This window comes from Marmota monax, unplaced genomic scaffold (genome assembly GCF_021218885.2).
Source record: "Marmota monax isolate L192 unplaced genomic scaffold, Marmota_monax_Labrador192_F-V1.1 WCK01_AAM20220418_F8-fsc00068, whole genome shotgun sequence".
NCBI lineage: Eukaryota > Metazoa > Chordata > Mammalia > Rodentia > Sciuridae > Marmota > Marmota monax.
The window spans coordinates 2,457,212-2,477,582 of NW_026692352.1; the positions used below are offsets into that span (position 1 = coordinate 2,457,212).

The following is a 20,371-nucleotide window of genomic DNA, read 5'->3' on the forward strand; positions in this document are numbered from 1 at the left end:
TACAAAGTAGATGTTTTGCCTTGAATGGCCTCTGAAGACAGGAGGAGGAAAGGCAGGAAGGGGAAAGGCAGAGAAAAACAGAAACGTGGATGAGACTGCAGTCAAAACACTAAACCATAAATCAGTAGACCTGAGATTTAGTCTCAGTTTTGTCCCTAATTAGATACATAACCCTGGGAAGTACCTGCCTTCTTTACACTTGTTTTCCCTACTGTGATAGGAAGGTTAACAATCCCCTTCTGTCATACCTCAAGGAGTTGCTATGGGTGTGGTGAACAAAAGACAGGTCTTGAATAGAGGGTGCTTTATAAAGTACCAAGCACAAACCCATCTGAGGGGTCATTATGATATGACTACCATCAGCTGGCTGGGGAGAAGATTAATGTCCATATAACCAACAGAAAGAAAGTAAAACAGTAGATAATTATGCTAAGGAACTGGGAATGCAGCTCAGTAATACAGCAGTTGCCTCGATTTCACAAGGTGCCAAATTACATGGTACAGACTAAGAAAATTACAGTCTGGACAGGGAAGTATCTGGGGTTAGAGAAACTACAAAGAAAAGAACAGACAGGACTGGAGGTAGTAGAGAGCAACAGCAAGAGCAAAAGTATGTAGCCAGGGAAAAGGGGTGAAGAAGCAGGAGATTAACAATGCGGGATAGATACTGTGTGTTGGGGAGTCAAGAAAGTCACAAAGGATAAGTAGGATAATGCAAACTGTGCAGGGAAGATAGGCAGCTGAGAAGCTGGAGCAGGATGCAGTTGACAATAAGGAGCTACTGCAGATGACATGAGCTATCAAGGACATCAGGACTAGATTTCACAGCAAACATTTATTGGGCACTAACAAAGTAGTAGGCACTGTCAGAAGTTATGGAGACACAAAGAAAAGTAAGATATGTTCATGACTCTGTATTGAATCCCAGCACTTCCATTTGCAGAGTGATATGGGCATCTAGAAAACAAGCTTTTTAATCAAATTCCTATACTGACACTGAAAGATGAGTGATCTTATGCAAGCAAAAGCTAATTCCAATGCAAAAAATAATAATAATCTTTTGGAAGATTAAAAATAAAAGCTTGGGGCTGGGGTTGTGGCTCAGCAGTAGAGAGCTTGCCTAGCATTTACAAGGTGCTAGGTTCAATCCTCAGCACCACATAAAAATAAATAAATAAAATAAAGGTATTGTGTATATGTATGTATTGTATATATGTATATGTGTGTATACATATATATAAAATTTAAAAAAATTTAAAAGCTTGATATGTGCCTTCCCAATAAATGATAATTATTATTATTATTATTATTTGCTAATTTTGTGACTTTGGGAAAGTTGATTAACCTCTCTGAGCTTCAGTTTCATCACATACAAAACTAATGATAGCTACTGCACAAGGTTATCATGAAGATTAAAGAAAATAATTCATGTAAAGCACCTAGCATAGAGTAACAGCTCACCAAAGTTCCTTTTGTCTCCTTTTGTCTCTTATTTCATTAACAATCTTCCTTCTCCTTCTCCCCCACCCCACATTTGAGACCTCTTCTGGGGCAATGCTCAGCTCCCAAAAAAGAGCAATATAGAGGATATCAGACATACATTTACTGATTCCATTCCTAGAGAGAAGCAAGCCCATTTAAACCCCAAACCAAGTCTAATTTACCCAATGCTCTCATCAGGGAACATGTTTTTGTTCATTTGTTTGTTGGTTGGTTGCTACTGGGGTTTGAACCCAGTGGTGCTCTACCACTGAGCTACATCCCTAGCCCTTTTTTTATATTTTATTTTGAAATACGGTCTTGCTAAGTTGCTGAAGGGCTCACTAAATTGCTGAGGCTGGCCTTGAACTTGTGATCCTCCTGCCTCAATGTCCTGAGTTGCTGGAATTACAGGCATGCTCCATAGTACCTGGCCATCAGAATGTGTTCTTTACACACTTCTTGCCAAGTGTATTTAGTTAATAAGCAAGAAGCCCTTTCACCAAACAATTCCTCCATGCTCACTCATTCTCCTAGAAATTAAATGAGAAAAGAATACTCCGAAGATTAAAATGCTGACCAGAGAAAGGAAAGTGGTCTTCCTAGTGCTTAAATACCACAGAATAAAGGGAAGAGGTCTGGACACCCTTGGTGAATGAGAGGTAGATAAATCTCACTGGTCTTTGTGCACACTGAACAAGGGCAGGCAAACCTGACCCAACTTCCAGGAATGCCTGCAAACAGGGCCCTTGGCTTGCTAAAGTTACTCAGGCATGAGAGGAAATTAGGTTTTCACTAGGAAAGGTCAACTCTTAAATACCTGATTAACCCAAGTGAACACGCTCTGTTCCACCTCCAAAGAGAATTTACAACTGATCCGGAACAGGAGTCAAGCTGAGTACATGTTTTCAAAGCCATAACTAACAATTATTGAAAGGTTTGAGGGTAGGGGAAGAGTGATGACTTGCTATAAAGGGCAAAACCAAATCAGCTAAGTCCAGACTCCAGTGGAAACTGCTTCTTCTGGAACAACCTCTGCACAAACTTGCAACTTAAATGTGACCTTGCCTGGAAAGACAAGAGCCAGCACTCCCACCAAGATTACAGAAAATGCAGAGAAACAAAATATATCAATTCTAAGACCCTTTTTTAATCTGAGAGAATTCCTCCTATAAGGAAATAATGTCAATAGTTTAAACCTTCTACATTAGGAAGACATTGTCAGATCAAACCTCTGACCATTGTACAGCCTCCACCAAGCAATTCTGTTTCTTCCTCTGTGCTTCCACTGCACTTTCAGAAAGGGAAAATAAAAGGAACTATGAAACACTTTCTATATGCTAGGCCCTATACAAAGGTTTTTAGATTTTGTTTATTTTTTGTAAAGCCTACCAATAACCTTGTATTGTAGCTAATCCTCATCCCTTTATATAAATGAAGAAACTGAGTGGTCAATAAAACTAAAGTTTTCTTTCAACAAATATTATTGACAGCCTACTACATAACAGGCACTACTCCTGGGTGAATATACAGCAACATATGAAACAGACAACAACCCCTGTCTTTATGGAGTTTTCATTCTAAACCAAGCTGCTTTCATATTTTAGTATGCTGCACATTTAGTAGGTAGATGCTAGTTATTTCTTTCTTCTCCACTAGACAGGACTCAATAAATATGTATTGGAGGAATGAATGCATTTCTTTCCTGTGAATACCTCATGGTAATTCCTCTCAGCTGCTGCCTAAATACATTCAACTGTGTATCCATTAATTCTGCATCATTCCTCCCTGCTATGTCAAGCTACATCCTAAACCAAAAGCCTCCTTATAGTGCTAGCAAATTCATTCCAGACACCTAGTAAGTGTGAAAATAGCAGAAATTCAGAGTTTACAAAACACTTTCACATACATGAGGGTTATTTAACCCTCATAAAATTAAACAAGGTAGGTAGTATTCCCATTTAGCAGATAGGAAAACGGACACTCATAAGGTTAGTTACCAGACCAAAGACAACTGAGTAGAGGAACTGAGAACACAGTTCCCACAAGCCTCAGAATGTATTCTTCTCCCTTCTCGTCAAAACATAATCTATTCTTCAAAGCAGAGAAATGAAAAGAAGTATTGTGTCACTATTTAGTTCATTCTGTTTGACTAAACTATTTCATATTTCCCAGTATATAAAAACAAAATAAAAACCATCCTAATGTATAATTTACATTGTTCTCAATATTTTATCACCCTTCCCATTAAAAGTATTTGAACTATATATTTCATTATGTTCCAATTTGACATTTATTCCCAGAGGAACAAATGTTTCATATTAAGAAATAAAAAATAAGCATATATGTTGTATTGTGGAAAAATGCCTGAAAATACTTTTACAGTTATTTTCAAGTCATTGAGAAGGGTAACTCAACTTATAAAAATGCCTTTACATGTGCTTGCTTTCTCCAAGAAAGCCTTTGTATCCTGTGAAGTAGCACATACCAATAGGCAGAGGTGACCGAAAGTATAAGCCCCAAATGCTGGGTTAAAAATTCAATATGCTTTTTGGGAAAAAAAAAAAAAAAAAAAAGCAAGCAAGCAAGCAACAGATATATTCCAGCAACCACAAATGAGGGCTTTGTCACACCAATACACTCCAGATAGTATTAAGCCTAGCTCTACTGGTTGCAAGGAGGCTATAAGAAAGCAAGCCAGAAATCAAGAAAAAATAACATAAAGGAAGTAATGCCTACTCCTAGGAAACCAAAAGGTGCCCTGCTAGAAGACCCATTGCCTCCAGTTTAAAACAGTTCACTCTGGGCAAATCATGAAGACACAGATCTGGCTTTACTCAGGGAGCCAGCCAAGACTCTGCCTAAACCCTTTCATTTATCAGTCTGTCATGAGAGCTGAAATTCCAACACTACGACTTCATTCAGTTCTTTAACAAATCCACCCTGAATACCAAACCTCACAGAAGTGGGAGTAGTCAGATGAGAAAAGCAAAAGAATTAGCCTTCTGGAGGTGGGAACTTAACTAGGCTTAGTAGGATAAAAAGATATAAAGTCATTTGTGGTACCTTAGGGAAGTACTCAGAAGCTTGGGAAAGACAGATTTGAATTCTAAGTCAGTTGTTTATAAGCTGCAATGACCATCAAACAAGTTATTTTCCATCTCTGAATCTATTTCCTCATCTGTAAAATCAGTATTATAAACAATACATCAAGGACTGGGGTTGTTGCTCACAGTGGCAAAGTGCTTGCCTAGCATGTGTGAGGCACTGGGTTGGATTATTAGCACCACATATAAATAAATAAAATACAGATCCATCAGCAACTTAAAAAAAAAAAAAAAAAGAAAGAATACATACATCTAAAGACAGCTGTGTAGCTGGGCAGCAATGGTGCATGACTGATCCCAGCTACTCAGAAGCTTGAAGCAGGATTGCAAGTTTGAGACCAGCCTGAGCAATTTAGTAAGACCCCGTCTCAAATAAAAAATTAAGAAGGCTTAGGATGTAGCTCAGGGGTCGAATGTCCCCTGGGCTCTATTCCCAGCACACACAAAAAAAGATAGCTGTGTAAAACACTAGCCCTGCCCTGGCACATGGGACTTGTATCCTTTACTCATCCCTTTTTCTGGTTAGAACAAGAATACACACCAGGGAAGGATACCCAAGGGCAATAAAAATGACTTGCTAGCTAATAGAGCAAGGCCATTTGGGGCTAATGGAACAGGGAATCAACTGAAAAGGGCACTTGAAGAGTCTGGAGAATAGAAAATTCAGGCCACATCCAGGTCTCAGTCAACATTTCTCCCTACCATAAAATGTTTGACAACCCATTCTAAACAAATATATTTGTGCATTTAGTAGATGAGGAAATGGAAACCCACTCCTCAACTCCACAAAAAATATAGCCCTGTACCAACTTCTGGCACTAGGCTGGAGCAGGACCTAGTACAAGTATTCAGTCCAATTGCCAACACATTTTAATTAGTCCGACCTTAAAAGTCTATAACCATGGGAGATTAAAAGGAGCCCCCAGGGAAAGTCTCTGCCCTTCACAGAGTTTAGCCAATTAGATCTGTTCAAGTGCCCTAATTTTCATCACTGAATTCTTTGGGGAATCAGGCTCACCAAGTTGGGACTTCTGGCCGACAGTACAGGTACATGTTCTGCTCAGGAATAACAGCTAGCTATGGGCTACACAAAAAGGTATCAGGTATGCCCTGAATCACTGACAGCCTTATTGAACAGGAAAACTGGGCTAGCAGAACTTCCCTTTTGCCAGGATCCACCCCCAACTCAAAGTTGTACTGTCACCCAAGTTCCCAGTAACTACACTCTAATCTAATTCATACTAAAAAGCTAGCAAAGGCAAGTTTTGATTCTCAGTTCAGGGGTAACCTCAATACAATAGTACTTGAATTTTAAAAAAGAATTCTTAGAAATGGAAGTGACTTCAAGACTAAAATGAATAGAATATAATGGTAAACTAGATAGCATATGTGAAAAATAGGTCACAAAGAGATTTTTAAAATTATTCAAGTTAATAAGAAAACATTTTACTCCAAAGTCAATGAACTTTATATTTTCCCAAGGGCTCAAGCCTTCTCTCTCACAAATGAGCCAGTTGTGGGCTGGGGATGTGGCTCAAGCAGTAGCGCGCTCGCCTGGCATGCGTGCGGCCCGGGTTCGATCCTCAGCACCACATGCAAACAGATATGTTGTGTCCGCTGAAAACTAAAAAATAAATATTAAAAAAAAATTCTCTCTCTCTCTCTCTCTCTCTCTCTCTCTCTCTCTCTCTTTAAAAAAAAAGAGTTTAAAAGCAAGGTTATGGGGCTGGGGATATAACTCAGTTGGTAGAGTGCTTGCCTCACATGCACAAGGTCCTGGCTTCAATCCCCAGCACCACAAAAAAAAAAAAAAAAAAAAAATAGCAAGGTTATAAAAGAGAAAAATCTAGAAGCTCTAGGGTAATAAAAAGACAGAATGAACAGAAGAACTGCAAAAAAATCATCTGATAATTCAGAGAAAAATTAATAATAATGAATTATATTTTTATAAGACTAAAGTGCTTATCAAATCATTTCATAAGATCTGTACATATCAGCTTTGTAAGATAGGTTCTGCAATCCCCACAACATTTAGCATGTGGAAATTGAGGCTCAGGAAGGTAAAGTGTATCAGAACCCAAACTAAATTGTGCTTACCTAACTCCTAGTCTAGTGATCTTTTTTATTAAATGAGATAATCTATAAAGAAAGCTGTGAAGACAAGAAAACCAGGTTAGGAAGGGGCAGGGAAGTTCCAAGGGAAATAAAGGGAAAGAAAATGCTTTAGGAAGCTACAAAACAGTATGTAGCTATTTTATTAACTGGAAAATCTTTTTGTATTTCTCCTTCACTCACTTAGAGGATATGTTAACTAAACATCAGACAAAACAGCCATTTCAGGCCTGTTCCCATGACAGACAGGTGACCCAATCATAGCCCTGGTCCCTGACAATACACTTATTTGAGCAGCCTATTCATTCTCTCAAGATAACTCAGGAATATGTATACTAAATCAAAGAGATAACCACAGGAAGACTCAAAGCACATAGCAGTTCTACCCTGGTTCCTTTGTCCCAAGTCAGGGCTTACTCTAATGTACAAGGAGGTCCCCCCTATACCCCACCCAAGCATAGCCTAAATTCAGCTATCAATCCGCCCTTACACCTTGAACTCACATAAAGGCTGGTCAAAGACCCAGGGGAAAAGGGATACTATCATCTTCTCTCAAGCCAAAAGTAGTTCGTAGGGTAAAGTTACTCAATGTTTGGCCAGCAAATCCATATCCCTCTAGAAAATTGGAGATGTTTAACTACGGAAAACCTGGGCATGTTACTAAGTCAGAAATTTCCAACTGCAGTTAAATGGGTAGCTTAAGACAGCCTACAAGTTGAAAGAAAACCTTGCATGAAAAACTGAGTCTAAATCCACTCTTATTTGACCAAATATTCATTACATATATTGGTTCCAACCCAAGCCATATTCTTGAAATAATACCCACATGCTGGCACAGTACTAAAAAGAGTTTTACAAAGTACCTGTATTTTCACTGCCTCTATGAGGCTGAGTTTAACGTTCCCTTTTTTGCAAATGTGGAAACAGGTTTAAAAAGGAAAAGCAACCTGTTGAGATCTCACAAACAGAAAATGGCAAAGCCTGGAGTTGAACTCAGGTTTGTCTATTTTTAGGACTTTCTCTGAAGTTCCTGGAGAAGGCTCAGCTTTGTTAGGAAATTTAATAGCTGAAAACAGAAGAAAGACCTGAATTCTCAGACTTATATTCCACCATGGAGTTACTGTATGGCCCTATAAAATAGAGCAACTGAAACGAGGATAGAAAGAACTTAGCACTGACCCTCCTTCTGATATCCATATATTTTCTGTTAATGGCACCACCAGTCTCTTCATTACCACACTTAAAACATTAGTACACCTTTGACTCTTTTCTTTCCTTACCTCACTACATGTAAAGTTCTATTGATTCTACCTCCACAGTGCAGACTCTGATCTCCACTACTTATGAACAAAGGCAAAGTCACCCATCTAGGCTCCCTGTTTCCAATCTCACTCCTATTTATATGTTAAACATATTCCGTGAGATTAATTTTCCTAAAGCAAAACTCAGGTCATGTCACTCTCCTACTCAAAACCTGCCTACAGAATAAACTCTTTATCCTGATATTTTGAGGCCCTCCATGATCTTTCTTCAATTAACCTTTCCATCCTTAATACAGTACTCTTCTGCACTTATAGACAACAGTCTCCAGCCAATCTGGACTAACATCTCCCAAAGATTCTCCTGTTTTTCCCACTCTATACCTTTACTCATGACATTTCCTCTGAATAAAATGCTTCCCTCAACCTTCCTTATATTTCTTATATTTCTGCCTAAAGTACTCACTAAGTTGCTTCTTCCTCCACAAAACTTCTCTGATCTCTCTAGGCAAAGGTGATCTCTTCTTCCTACAGGACTAACAGTATCAATCTTAGGGCACTGAGCCCAGACAGAATGCCTTGACCAATAAGCTATAAAATAGGAGACTACTGTGAGGATTAAATAATATCAGGTATGTGAAAGTACCTAGCCCAATGCTGATACAGAATAGATGCTCTATTTAAAAAGCATTCTCATTATGATATAAAGTATAGATATACATCTTAACTCTCATACTGAGCCCTTCTACTAGGCTGGGATTGTCATAAAACATGTAACAGACATGTAAGATGCTGACTGAAGAGGTAAAGAACACTACACAGATACAGTCCCTATCTCAAGGTTTATATCCAAAACAGCTCAATCTGAGTTCTATTTTTAGAAGGTAAAAACTGAATATACACCACTCTGTACCTAGACATTTTACCAATATGATACTACCCATTCAGAATACTGAAATATAGACTTTCTTTCCCTCTCTCCAACCCTCCAACTCCAAATCCTAGTTTCTTCCAGGCCCCTTAGGTGATACAATAAACTAATGCCATCAACAGTTATATACTTTCTAACCAAAATGCATATCTGTACCTAAAATCATATAGCCATTTCTCTCCCTCCCCATAAGTTATTAAACCAAAAAGAAATTGGCTGGAGAGTGTTGTCTAATTTTTTTTTAATTTTTTTAGTTGTAGATGGACACAATACATTTATTTTATTTGTTTATTTTTATGCGGTGCCAGGGATCGAACCCAGTGCCTCACACATGCTAGGCAAGCGCTCCACCACTGAGCCACAACCCTGGCCCAATGTTGTCTAATTTTTGATCTTAGGATCAGATAAAGCTCAATTCAAATCCTGGCTCAAACATCTTGGAAGAATTACCTTAACTTCTCAAGAGTCACAGTTTACTGAAGAACAATATCCACATGTAAAAGTTGTTGTGCAGTTTTAAAGCACCTACCCAGGAGCTCAATAAATAGTAGCTACCATCATTATTCTTATCATTGAAGTTATTTGAGTTGTCTAAATTACATATTTATCTCTTCAGAGATATGATGAAGTACAAGTTTGAATGATCTTTTCCCTTGTCAATGAAAGTTTCTTGAAACTAGACATCCATAAGTTTGATGACTAACATACACGCAAACACAAAGACACAATTTTCTAACCTGTGTATCTATGTTGTACCTGAAGGGCATTCTTTTCCCCTGGACACTATATTTTGGAAGCTGGCTGTGGGAACTTAGCAAACATCAACACATTTGTTTTAACATACACTTAGTGTTGAGAGTTCTGAGAGCTTCCTAAGAGGCCTGAGATAACCAAGAGAAGCCAAATAGAAGCAGAGCTACTGAATCCACTTTGAAAATTTGAGGCACATGATATTTGGAAGCCTGCCTACCTGCCTGCTGGTGAGATTTCTGGTCATTACCTAGGCCAGGGCTCAACCCAAGGCAGCCATGAGCTCTGTAAGTATAAATAACAGAGGAAAGGGACAGGTTTGCCCTAGATGGGCCATGCTGACAACACAGTTGACTCTCTTATTGTGTTTCCTCCTCCATCATGTCTCCCAAGAGGTACCTCCCTAATACTTTCAATGAAAACTGATGGGCTGTCTGTTCAGGCTTAAGTTCTCAGAGGTCCAAGGAGTTCTCAGCATGAGAGATAACATTTAAAAAGCCAACAATCATCACAGGACTATCCTACCTCCCTGGTACACAACAAGCCCAATAGCGGGAATCATAAAAAATGGTTCCCTCCTTCATCCCACAGCCAAGCTAAGAAAATCAGTTAAAGTTCATTCTGTTCATTTGGCTGCAAGTTTGACCTGAGGTAAACCCATATGAGCTGTGGAAACAAAGATAAGTAGCAGAACCCAAGGAAGTCTTACCCACAGATCTTATATTCTCTTTGACAGTAGCCCTACTCTGTTCCTACTGCAACCACTTGCTAAGGATAGCCATTCCTTTGGCAAACAAAAACTGCCAGATAGCTAAATGATTCTGCAATGCTATTGATAACTGTCATTGAGCACAGCTTCAGTAAATGATCACTAAGTAAAGATGAGTTAGTAGTTTAGGCAGGAAAATCATGCCCACAAGACTTCTCAGAAAACCTACCACAGTAGGGCATGGTGACATATGCCTGTAATCCCAGTGACTTATGAGGCTGAGGCAGGTGATGATCACAAGTTCAAGGCCAGTCTCAGCAACTTAGCAAGACCCTAAGCAACTTAGTGAGACCCTGTCTCAAAATAAAGAATAAAAAGAACTGGGGATGTAGCTCACTGGTAAAGCACCCCTGGGTTTAATCTCCAGAACCAAAAAACAAACAAACAAAAAACCCACCACATAAATCTACCCAATGCCAGGGCACATTTTAAGCTTTTTACAGGAACTGATGTAAATTTATTTGGCATTCTCCCTCCTTTCTATTCAACCTAAAATCCATTCAGTGTAATGCATTGATTTATTCAATAGATACCTACTGGACACAAGTTGTCTGATCAGCACTGTGACAGATGTTGAGGATAGATACTATTGTTGCCAAACCAGACATGGCTTTTATCCTCAAGAGAAAAGAAAATTTTGCAAAGAAAAAAGGCTTTAATATCTATACAACAACTCTTTTTTTGTTTTGTTTTGTTTGTTTGCTTGTTTTTTGGTACAAGGGATTAAACGGGGGGGGGGGGGGGGGGGCGCTTAACCGCCAAGCCACATCTCTATCCTTTTTTTTTTTGAGATAGGGTCTCATTAAGTTGCTGAAGCTGGCTTTGAACTTGCAGTCCTCCTGCTTCAGCCTCCTGAGTCACTGGGATGACAGGTGTGCACCACTGTACCCAGCACAATAACTCTCTTTTAACTTCCTTTTTCAAGTGAGGAAGCTATAATGGTTTTGTTTTTGTTTTGTTTTTTTTGGGGGGTTTTAGTACAGGGATTGAACCCAGAGCTATTCAACCACTGAGCCACATCCCCAGCCCTTTTTATTTTTTATTTTGAGACAGGGTCTCACTAAGTTGCTGAGGATCTCGCCAAGTTGCTGAGGCTGGCCTTAAACTTGCAATCCTCCTGCCTCAGCCTCCCGAGCAGCTGGGATTACAGGCATGCACCACTGCACCTGGCATGAAACTATAGTTTAAATGATACTGTCAACAAGGAATCAAGCAGCACCCAGTGCTCTTGATACTATATCAAGCTGCCTCTCACTATTAAGAGACATAGCAAGGTGTGAAGTACATGCAGAGTATTGCAGACAGTAAGTGCCAACAGAGTTTGATTGGAGATGAGAGGTATCTCATGACTAGCATAAGTGACAGGAAAGACTTCATAGAGAACATAGAGAACTGAAAGATTAATAAGAATAAAAAAGGATGGGGGAGAATATTCTAGGAGGAAAGTAAATGGCATAAAAAGGCAAAAGGAAAACAGCGTAAGTAATGGTGTGCTCTGCAGACAAGGACAAAGGGAAAAAAAAAAACTGGCTGTGCCAAGAATGCAGAGAGTGCAACAGAGATGAAGTGAGTGAAGTTATCTAGGCTAGAACCAAATTGGGAAAGCAACCAACACCCATACAGAGATTTTAGAACCTGCACTTTCTCTATTCCAAGCTCTCCATCAGAAAACAAATTTATAGTGCCCTTGGCTCATTTCAGATTTTTTCCCTGCATGGCTTCTCACACAAAATAAATCTGCCCAACTCTGATAAACATGACAGGGCCACAGCTATCCCTACTCAAATCTCTCCTGCCTAGCAAGTTGTGCCAACACAGGCAAGGCTTTGTCAAATTCTTAGTGCCCAGAATGCTTCCCTTTGGCACTTTCCAGATGGACACAAGTAACCTCACAAGGCTTTAGATACATTTACCTGCCTATGGAGTCCTCAAATCCATAATGCAATCAGCTAAGCCAAACAATGAGACATGTTGCATAAGGTTCTGACCTACCTCCTTCAGGAACCCACTTTGCACGTCCCAATAGATCTCTTATTCCACTAAACTGATACTACTAGAGAGCAGTACAGCATTCAGATGTTAGTCACCATATGTGTAATGGTTTGAATATAATGTGTCTCCCAAAGGCTCACATGTGAGACAATGCAAGAAGGTTTGGAGGAGAAATAATTGGGCTATAGTCTTAACCTAATCAGTGAATTAATCCCTGATGGGATTAACTGGTAACTGGGGGCAAGTGAGGTATGGCTGGAGGAAATGGTTCCTTGGGGACATGGCTTTGGGGTATAAATTTGTATCTGGCAAGCAAAGACCTCTCTCTCTCTCTCTCTGCTTTCTGATCACTACTGAGCTGCTACCCTTGGCCATACTCTTCACCATGATGTTCTGCCTCACCTGGAGTCCCAAAGAATGGAGCCAGCCTTCTATGGACTAAGACATCTGAAACCATGAGCCCTCAAATAAACCTTTCCTCCTTTATAATTGTGATGCTCGGTCTTTTAGTAGCAGCAGCGAAAAAGGTGACTAAAACAATATGCAACAGATATTATTGGAATATAAATGGTCTCTAGCTAGGTGGTTCCCTGAAAACAGCACTTGACACTGACTTTGAATACTCCTATTTCTGTCCAGTCCAATTTCTGTAAACATAATACAATACTGTGAACTATTTTCTTGTTCTCCTCTTTACAGGTTGCAGACCCCTAACAATACTAGATGACTACATTAGGTTGGAGACTCCCAATGGATTTTAGGGACTTCTCATTTTAAATATGAGAAGAACAACTTGCCCAAGATTTTGCTAAGCCAAGGCTAGAATCTGGGTTCAAGCTCCAGGACAAAAAAAAAAAAACTCCGTAAGACTCTAGGAAATAAGATTCAGAGATGCAACTACCCTTAGAGACATGCTCCCTAAGTAAACACTCAGATTCTGACTGTTTCTCAGGCCCACAAAAGCAAAGGCTGAGAAAACTACACTATCCCAACTGTACATCATTTTATAGTTTATAATGCCCTTTCATAAAAGTCTCATTTTATTCTCACCACAAACTTTTTCATTAAGGTAATTCCCTTTCTACAAATGAAAAAATTAAGGCTGAGAGAGATAAGGTAACTTACCCTCCACTAGGTCCACAGCTAGTAAGGAAAGAGACTCAAACTCCAAAGCTACTCTAAATCCAGATAGTTATGCCTCATTACTGTGGCCAACTCAGACCCTTCAGCAAACCAAAGCCAATCATCCTATTTTATGTCTAGGCTTCTATCCAGCTACACACACAGCATAGGTCTTTGTGGAATTAAACAGTTTTACAGCTACTCTTAAATGCTTTCTCCTAGAGAATAGCAATTATAAGAGTCTGGCCTCTTTAAAATCTTTCACAAATTTCTTCCAAGTGAAGTGAACCTGTTGGTCCCAAACTGCTCTGGATTGGGTTTTTGCTTTGTTGTCATTGTTGTTGTTTGTTTTAACAAATACAGCAAGATTTCATTTATCAAGTGAATGAGAAATTCTAAGAATGAACTTTCTAAATATATCAAGCTTATTTCTTTCAATTTACCTAACACCTCCAAGGAAAATATTTTTCAGCTTTTAATCATATGCCTAGTAAACTACAGCAGAACTAGACAATAAATCCAGTTCAATTCTAAAAATGTTATAGTATGCAAACTATGCCACATGTCAAACTTTGTGCTAGAAGTTTGAAGTAAAAAGTTAAACATCTGCTGTCCTAACCCTTTAGAAGCTTATGGAATAATAAGACCGACTGACCTGACCCTCTCCTCTCTCTCTCTCTCCCTTCTCCCTTCTCCCCTCTCCCCTCTCCCCCCTCCCCTTCTCTTCTCTCTTCTCTTCTCTCTTCTATCTTCTCTCTTCTCTCTCTCTCTCTCTCTCTCTCTCTCTCTCTCTCTCTCTCTCCCCTTCTCTTCTGCGACTGGCCACTACTGTCCTGCTAATAAAATCGCGGACAGGTTAAAAAAAAAAAAAGGCTAACCCACAAACAGATAACTTCAACAATATAGACTCTATCCCCCAGAGCAGCACAGCTTTCACCATACTATTCAAAAACCTTTGTCAACTCAGCTATGATCAGACTATAAAAGCTCTAAGTGCCTGATCAGCAAGGAAATTTCCCCTTTGGAACATGCCAACAATGTGTTTTGGTAAAAACATCATGGGCTTAGTACATAGATCCCAAGAGTTCTGATTCTGCCATGTTTTAACCCTGTAACCTAGAACACAAATTTCTCAGCAACAAGTCCTCCATCTTTAATATGGACAAAAATGATGCTAAATAAAAGATTGAAAAAGATAAAAATACCTGAACTTGGATGAAACTTAGTACAAAGTGTCCTAGGTGAGAAGAAACATCTATAAAGGTTGAGGAAAGGCCCAGATTATGTATGTACTAAAACATAAGATAGTTTGAAAGAGAGAAAACAGAATCCATTCAAACAGGCTATCATTCCAGTTTTTCAACAAATTTTAATAGAAGTTAGGCTGAGCACAATAAAAACAGATAAAGTATAACACCTCCTTCCTTCCTCCACAAAGATCTTACATTTGTGAGGGAGTGTGTGTGTATGTGTATGTGTGTGTGTGTGTGTGTGTGTGTGTGTGTATCATTGCTATTCTCTAGGAGAAAGCATTTAAGAGTAGCTGGAAAACTGTTTAATTCCACAAAGACCTATGCTGTGTGTGTAACTGGATATATACACACACATACATTATATATATGTATATATATATATATATATGTGTGTATATATGTGTGTGTGTGTGTATATATATATATATATATATATATATATATATATATATATATATAAAATTAGAAATGTATACAAAGCATCCTAGAAGAGATACATAAACCTCTGTGTTGTTATTGTTTTATTTCTTAAACTGTTTTGGGAACATGGATATTCAATACATTATTCTTTATATTCTTTTTACTTTGTTATATATCTTAATATTTCATAATTTGGTTATCAGTGTAAAAAAAAAAAATCTCTACTATGGGCCCTGTTTGGTATCTTTTCTCTCCCTAAAAGCCTGGCAGCTAGAGTAGTTGAGTTTTCTGGAGAATCATTTCCCACGGAGGAAAATGTACCACAGAATGCCCTCAAAGCCCTCAGCAATGTTTCTCAAAAGGCAGCCCTGGAGGAAACCAAAAGGGACTCTTGGGACTGGAACCCAAGTCCTGTGGAGACCTAGGCAACCACTCCCCTCAATAAGAACTCATCCCTTTCTTGCCAAACAAGTCTTATGACCTGTATCAAAACTGGGCTTTTTAAGGTGAAATAATCTGATTGCTACATTGTTGTTTTGGTTTGGGGCACTAGGGATTGAACCCTGTGCCTAAATCACTAAGCCACATCCCCAGACCTGTTTTTTTTTTTCCCCTTACTTCATTTGCTGATTTTTTTTTTTAATTTTTAGTTGTAGATGGACACAATACCTTATTTATTTTTATGTTGTGCCAGGGATCGAACCCAGTGTCTCATGCATGCTAGAAAAGTTCTCTACACTGAGCCATAACTCCAGCCCAGAACTTTTTATTCTGATATAGGATCTCCCTAAGTTGCTTAGGGCTCACTAAACTGCTAAGGCTGGCCTCAAACATGTGGGTCCCCAACTCACAAATCCTACTCTAGTATTCTACCATAACTTAGTTGAAACTTCTAAAACTATTATTTAATGCATCTCTGGGTTCCACGTTCTTCACATGGAAAAACAAGTGGGCTGAACTAACTGATTTTTCCATCTCTTGTGAATTAGGCAGCCACTTTTCATCTCCCCAAGATCTGAAAAAAATTATGGGGGAAACTGTAAAACCTCCCCCAGCTCTCCCAGGCAGGCTAGTCACTTGCTCCTCTGGGCTTCTAACAGCCACGTATGTGTATGCATATATATGTGTGTATAGATATACCTACATATAACATATACGTATACATAACACGTGTGTCTACACACACACACACACACACACACAAATACTTCCATTAAGCATTTATGATTAAGTTGTTTTTTTATTGTTGTCATTATTGTTGGTGGTGGTTTTTGTTGTTGTTTATTTTGGGTTTTCTTTTGTTTGGTTTTCTTCACTTTGCTTTGGTACTATGGATTGAACCCAGGGACACTTTACCACTAAGCCACATACCCAGCCATTTTTATTTTATAATTTGAGACAGGATCTCACTAAGTTGCTTAGGGGCTCACTAAATTGCTGAGGCTGGCTTTGAATTTGCAATCCTCCTGCCTCTGCCTCCCAAATTACTGGGATTACAGACTTGTACCACCATGCCTGGATATCACAATGCTTTGAGAGATGTAAAGCTTAGTGGCTGAGGTAGAGGTAAGGTGAAGAACTACCTGGATTCTAACTCTGGTTCTTTTTACTATCTGTATAACCTTGGGCAAGTTATTAACCTATGATTTAATTTCCTCACCTACAAAATAAGGATAATAATATCTATTCCACAGGATGATTGTAGGAATTAAGCAAAATAAAATGTTTATAATTGTGTCTGCCACATAAATATTATTATTATTATTATTATTATTATTATTGATGTTACTGTATTAACTTTCCTACTAGACACTGGGTTTCAGTTTTAACTAAATTTCTGTTCCCTTCTCATTCCCCTGAGCACCCTGTTTATGTTCTCTTCTGTGTCGCTTACCACAATAATATATTTATTTTTGTGTTTATTTTCCATCTCCCCAACAAGACTAACTTCCACAAAGTAGGGAAGATGACTGTATTGTTCATTCTTAAATCCCCATAGAAAACATACAAAGTAACTGGTCCGGACAGGCACTCAAATACCTGTTGAATAAACAGCACATGAGCTGGCACTGTTCAGTGTTTGCTGAATCAATTAACCTAGCTAAAGGTGATTGTCAAAGCTGAGGGCTGGAAGCAGATGATGTCCTGGCTGCCTCAGGATTAGTGTGTCCCTCTACCCAACCCCCAGTATTATCTTCAGCCAAGCCCCACCCACCTGCTCTTGGCCTCAGCCCAGTTCCGGGAGCCACCCTCAGCTAAAATTAGCATAGCTACCAAGATGGCCAGGCCATTTATAGCCTTGGAGGCTTCAGCAACTAGCTGGGTGGGCAGGCAGGGCTCTGGTCTGCCACACTATTAGGGATTGATTGAGAAGCCAGCCAGCACTCTTTATATTGTTTAAGATGCCTATCCTCCAAGGCCCTATTTTAGCTATATATAACCAAATCACAATTCTTGATTAGAGACCCTCAATACTTCCAACATTGGCAGCCCCAACTACAGACTACCTTGTACATACTCTACAGAAAACATTTTTGAGTTTCTGAAGCCTAAGCAAAGTTCCATTATCCATCAGGCCAACTTCAGAAATGCAGGCCCCGTAGCAACACAGCCAGGCACAGACCTTTACTGAGAAAGTAACTTAAAACAGCTGGGCATGAAGCTATTAAAAAGTCAGAAAGTGACAGAAAAGACCTCTACACTGCTCATTAAGAAAGCCTCCTATCAGAGCATCTGCCTTCACTGCAGGGTCAGGCATTTAATAATACTTAGTGTATGCATCGGAAAGACAAAGCATTTTTAACTAAATCCTTCTTAGAATCAAATCTTACACCTAACTAAGAGACAGGTACTTTTATCCAAAACTGAATTTTCTGAGTACCTGCAACACACTCTCCAAAGATCTAAGCTATGAAGTCACCAGGGCCTGCCTAATTGCCAAAGAACAAGAGTCTCTGGTCCCACCTAGCACTTCTGAGAAGATGGAAAAAGTCCAGTACTTAAAACATCAGAAGACTGCCTACAACACCAAGCACAGGACCCAGTTTCTTCACCCATGCAAATAAGGATGTATTAATAATTCTACCCTTGATTCCAAAAGGGATACTATGAGACTTTATAGGAAAAATAACTGTGTAACTATAAAATACAAACTGAAGAGAACACAAATTTACTAGGAATGTTGAATCTGACTTAGAAAAGTGGTAGCTTTAAGAGCAAGTAAAACTCCTCCTGGGGCTGGGGTTGTGGCTCAGTGGTAGAGCGCTTGCCTAGCATGCATGAGGCACTGGGTTAGATTCTCAGCACCACATACAAATAAATAAAATAAAGGTATGAATAAAATAAAGGTCCATCAACAACTTTAAATAAATAAATAAATGGATAGATAGATAGATAGATACTCCTCCTGTGTTGTGAGGATACACAGGGGTTGGAAAGGTTCCTAGTTGCATAGAAAATTTCTCCCCAAACCCTTTTGCAGAACCCAATCTATGAACCACCTCTTCTCTGTCTGAGTCAGAGACAAAGTCCCAGAAAGACCTAATGGGACAACCTACTAGAAAAATGGGACATCCAGGTTCCCACAAACCAGTCATTCCAGCACCTAGGATGTCTCTCTGAGACATTCCTCCCTAGAATTCATTACTATTGTGGCAAGAGAAACCAATTTCTGGACTGAGAAAGAAAAGGACAAAATCAATAAGAAAAGACCAAAAATGAGGACTCAGTATAGGCCTCTTTAATATGTTATATGGAGGGCTATCTCCATAAGTTTAAGTCATGGAGTGATACTGAGGGATGCTGGAATGCCTCTTACCTTGGGGTAGGAGAGGAGATTCTTGAGAGCTAGCTAATGCCTAAAACTCAAAACATTCCTTTTAGGGGCTGGGGGGCTGGGAATGTAGATCAGTGGTACAGTACTTGCCTGGCATGCATGAGGCCCTGGGTTTGATCCCTCACCCCACCAAAAAAAAATGAATCTAAAAAATAGAATCCTCTCAAAAATATTCATTTCATGGTTAGAGTTTCATATATTGAAGTGGGAAAAATGGGACATATTAATTATAAACAGGGATATCATTGGGAACAGCAGAGGTGTTCCTCAGATGTCTTTCATACCACAGTAAGAACCAAGCTTAGGGCTAGGCTTCAGGAGTCAAGGAAATTTCCTATAGAGAGACAGAATTAATTTGAAAGAAGAACCTACCCCCTATCTTTAAAAAGTAACAGCTAAGAGTGCCATGCTTGCATACAAGACAACACAGGCCTTATTGAGAAATCAGCCCTTGGGGAATCTGGAATCACAGAGCCCAGTCAAGTAACTTAAGGGTGGGGTGGGGGTGCCCAAGAAAAGGCCTACCACTAATGCCAGGTTCTGGATCCATCCATGAAAGTCTCCGACCACTGTATTTCTTTTCCTACTTGCATCAGCAGGTACTGAGCCGCCATCCCTTCACTTGAGTTTGCTAGCCTCAAAAATTCAGTATAACAACCCCCTGAGGGGAACCCTGCCTTCAGGTCACAGATCAGAGCCACTAGGCAAGAGAAATGAGAAAAGGCAACGAATCTTCAAAGTTTTATGTAAAATAAGTGGATTTAAAAAGTGTTCCTTTCTATTGCAAGAGTATACCAGGACTCCTGCTATGTGACAAGTTCAACAAGTGCACAGGAAAAATCAGGACAGATAAAAAATAACACGGAATATCTATACTCATCAGTCAGAAGAAACAAAGTAAGTTAACAAGTAATCCCACAAATAATATTATGCTAATGTCCAAAAAAAGGCCATTTTACTCCCTAGTGGTAAATAAGATCCCATCTAAGGATTTGCCTTGATATGTCAATTGGGCCCAGCTAAGAGACAGATTACTTAAAGGAAGGGAGGGACTAGGGTTCCCATGGTGGTTGGAACAGAGAAAGACAAACCTGAACACCAGGCTATCCAACAACAACCTGGCCCAGCCTTGATTTTCCCTCTCAGCCTGAGTGGTCTCAACCCCCCTCTACTATCAAGTGCTGAAACTGGCTAAAAGCAGCTGAGTAGGTCATCCTTCCACACAAGTAGTCTTAAGATGGAGCCTGATCTGAAAGGTCAAAGTGCCCCAAAGTCTTTTTCTCCTTGCAACAAAAGACATCCTGAGGAGGGATGAGGAAAATTATTCAGGGAGATAGTAACA

General features: G+C 39.4%; 1 protein-coding gene across 4 annotated transcripts in view; it reads right to left on the reverse strand.

The window, feature by feature from the left end:
• Stim1 (stromal interaction molecule 1) overlaps positions 1 to 20,371 on the reverse strand; it is a 258,583-nt gene that overhangs the window by 198,925 nt on the left and 39,287 nt on the right. The gene's annotated exons all lie outside the window — the stretch shown is intronic.